Source organism: Neophocaena asiaeorientalis, unplaced genomic scaffold (assembly GCF_003031525.2).
Source record: "Neophocaena asiaeorientalis asiaeorientalis breed wild unplaced genomic scaffold, Neophocaena_asiaeorientalis_V1.1 scaffold765, whole genome shotgun sequence".
Taxonomy (NCBI): Eukaryota; Metazoa; Chordata; class Mammalia; order Artiodactyla; family Phocoenidae; genus Neophocaena; species Neophocaena asiaeorientalis.
In genome coordinates this window covers 283,410-287,104 of record NW_020172825.1, presented here as the reverse complement: position 1 = coordinate 287,104, position 3,695 = coordinate 283,410, and the positions used below count along the sequence as shown (strand labels likewise).

At 52.0% G+C, this 3,695-nt stretch overlaps 1 non-coding gene across 1 annotated transcript; it reads left to right on the top strand.

Annotated features, from left to right (window-relative positions):
* Positions 1–2,736: 2,736 nt before the first annotated feature.
* LOC112397656 (small nucleolar RNA SNORD116) lies at positions 2,737–2,828 on the top strand. The gene has a single exon (XR_003002842.1). It is a non-coding gene; the product is annotated as a small nucleolar RNA SNORD116 (small nucleolar RNA).
* Positions 2,829–3,695: the final 867 nt, after the last annotated feature.

The window sequence follows — 3,695 nt, the reverse complement described above, 5'->3', positions numbered from 1 at the left end:
CCTTGTTGCGGTAAGCAGCACTTCTGTGCTAAAACCTAGAGGTTTCACCACGGGAACCTGTGCAACGGGGCTATACCCTCACCTTCTTGTTCTCTCATCCCGGATCAGGTGGAATACCAAGGAAGGAGTACCAGCAGCAGAACAGCCTGGGGCCAACCGTATAATTTGTGATTACCGCTGAAGTGAGGAGAAGGAGTCTTGCAGGGGTGTTGGCGCACATTCCATTAGGGCCCTGGTTTAAACCTTTTTGCGGTAAGCGGCAGTTCTTTGCTAAAACCTAGAGGTTTGGCTACGGTAAATTGAAAAAGGGGCGACACACTCACTTGCTGGCCTTTTCTCGGGGAACACGAGCTTTGATGCCCTGAGAACTGGCTGCATTTCCTGCTCCATTGCTCGACACTGGCCGCTTCTGTATGTTGACCTGATTCAGCTCGCTGGCCGTCCCGTGATGGAATCTGCAACTTTGCATGTCCAAGGTTTGAGCATGTGCTTGGATCGTGGTGTCCCCTGCCTCGGTTCAGCATGTGGGTAGGAGAGGAAGTGCGAGCCTTTTGTGGTCCTCTCGCCTGCACTTGAGTTCTATAGGCCGCTCCCCCGGCTACTAGTTGTCTTGTGCCTGGAAAGAAACAGAATTCTGTATGCTCAGTGTCAGAGCAGGATTCCTGGCCTAAGGCAGGCTTCTTTGTCATTTTCTGCTTGGGGGACCAGATGCAATTTAGGTTTCTCATGATAATGGGAGAAATCAAATTGGCCATTGTCCCTGGGAGCTTCACCAAGCTGATGTCTCCTCCTAGGGTTGTGCCGTGCTTATATGTGCTGCGTGAAGGGGCTAGAAAATGCCTTCCTCAAGCTTCGTCACAGCAAGTTCTTTGGTGAGGGGTGGCTGTGACATCTTTCCATGACACGTTGGGATCTCGGTGGAAAGAGAAATGCAAAACGAGTGAAAAGGACACATGAGATGGCTGCCTAAGCCCACAGGTTTACTAGTGGGTGGATAGATCGACAGTGGCCAAAGTGTTCCCAGAACACATTTGGGATTCCCTCAGGAGCATTTGGAGGCATGTGTACGGAGGGAACATGGGAGCACATTTGTGGACTGTCCTTCCTTTTTCCTCTCCTTTGTCGATTTGCTTCATGGCGGGTTCCTATGCCAGTGAATGGTTTCCTTCCTGGCACAGTATGTTGTCTTCTCATGAGGTCCGATTTGGAGGCCTTGGGTTGTTTTGTCCCTGTCTATCCATGTTCCCCCTGTGTTGAAGGTGTGAAAGTGTTTCTCAGGTCAGCCCAGCATCATTCCTATACCCAGACCACATAGCATTCCATTACGTATTTAGCTCTTCCCGGAGGTTAGTGGGCGCAACCATGTGGAAACAAGGGAGTCGGCTGCCAAGGAAAGTCTACAGTTTTATGGCCAGGAAATGGTGTGTGGTGTCGGGGTCATTTTGTCCAGCTGCCCGCTTGTGCTGCGTGCCTTTTTTCTCCAGTGTGGCTGGCCTCACACCAGACAATTTATGCAGGTTCAAGTGTCCAGGCTGTTGGCTGGTTCTCTCATTTCACACCTATGTGTTACCTGTTGCTTCTGGAGGACCTGGGTCTCACATCTTCTCCAAGGTCTTGTCACTGACGGGTCCAGAGTGTGAAAGTGCAAGGCACCACAGCAACTTACTCAGTTGCTGCAAGGGTTTGCCCTGGTAATTTGGACCTCTGAATAGCTCCTATGCCATTAGCTTTGCCTGTTGTCCAAGGGAAGCTCCTCTGGCTTGTCAGGAGGGCTGGAACTATGCTTGCTCTTGAGTCCCCCTTGGTCAGTCCAGGGGTTCCTTAGGTGCCCTTTGTCATGGGTCACTATGAGCCGCTTTTAATGGAGGTCATCACATTAGGCTCAAGGCCGTTCCCTTGTGGAATATCTCAGGGCCGACATTTCCCATTGAGGGTGAGTCCATTAAGTGAAAACCTATATGCCAAGAGCAGGTTTGTTCTCCTGGAGGGCAGTGGCTCTTAGACTGAGGGATCCCATTTCCCCTGAGGTTTTCTGGGGCGTTCAGGATGACATCCTTTTGCTGTGTCGGTGTGGAGGTCACTCACAAGGGGAATTGCAGCGCCGTACCAGGGGGTTAATGGATGGCAGCACTCATTGTGCTAATGGCCGCACATTCTGAAGGTGTCTGCACCACGATGCATTCACGATTGGCTGTGGACCCACAGGCAAGATGGGCAGCAAATATAATGCTGAGGCGAGAAAGAGTGCACATCGCTGGGTGGTGTCACCCTTTCCCTCTGTGCACCCGTGCACCATCCTCAAAAGTGCATGTGTTCTTTCACCCCAAGCCAGGTGGAGTGCCAGGGAATGAATGCCAGCAGCAGCATGGCGCCCTCTATATAGTCCGTGATACCCAGTGAAGTGAGGACAGTGTGGCAAGGTGATGCAAAGTGAAGGAGTCTCGGAGGGCTGTTGGCATGAAGTCCTTAAGGTTCCTTACGGAAACCTTGTGGCAGTAAGCAGAACTTCTTTGCAGAAACGTAGATTTTTGGCCACAGGTACTTGTGCACCGAGACTACACCCTCACCTTCTTGGCTCTTCCAGGGGCACCCAAGTTCCAATGCCCCGACACTTGGGTGCACTTCCTGCCCCATGTCTTGGCTCTGGCCACTCCTGACTGCTGACATGATTGAGCTCACTGGCCCTCCCATGGTGGAGGCTGCAACTTTGCACATCCAGCCTTTGAGCAGGTGCTTGGATCAATGATGACTCCCATAAATGCATTCCCTGGAAATCTGAACAAAATGAATGAGCAATCTCTACTGTCTCCTCATTGGAACTGAGGTCCAGCACGTGGCTCCCAAAAGAAAATTACAGAGAGGTTCACGCTGCATTTGCGACCTTGGGCATCTGCAACCACGTTGTTCACATTGAGGGTGGTGGCCTCCTCATGAGGAAAGAGCCATTTGGAAAGGAACAAGGGATGCCCATCCACGTGGGAATGCTGGGGATGGCTTGATGACTCTGGACCCCTGAGTCTAGCCAGGTCTCCTGTCCCCTTCTGTGGTTCAGCATGCGCATGGGTGTGGAAGTGTGAGCCATTGGTGGATCTCTGGCCTGCCATTGAGTTCTATAGGCCTCCCCTGCCCTCTGGTCATTGCCTCATGCCCTCAAGGAAACACAGGTCTCTGCGATCAGGGTCAGAGCAGGAGTCCTGTCCTAGGCCTGGTTTCTGTGTCATGTTCTGCTTTGGAGACAGGATGCAGTTTAGGTTTCTTCTGATGATGGGGAGAAATCAAATGGGCCACTGTTCCCCAGAGTCTGGCCAAGCCCTTGGCTCCTCCTCGGGTTGTGTCCCGCTTGTGTGTTGTGTGTAGAGGGGCTGGAAAATGCCTTAGGCAATTCCCTGGGAAATCAAGCTTCTTTGGTGAGGGGTGGTCTGGCACCTTGCTGTGAGGCATTTGGGTCCTGGTGGAGAGAGAAAGGCAAGGCGAGTGGGAAATACACGGGAGAGTGTTGGCTAAACCCACAGGTTTATTCATGGGTGGATAGATTGATGGTGGCCTTTGGGTTCCCAGAACTCCTTGGGATGCCTTCAGGCATATTTGCAGACACGTGTAGGAAAGGATTACGGGTACATGTTCATGGACAATCCCCCCTTTTCCTCTCCTTTGTTGACTTGCTCCATGGCAGGTCACTGTTCCAGCGAATGGTT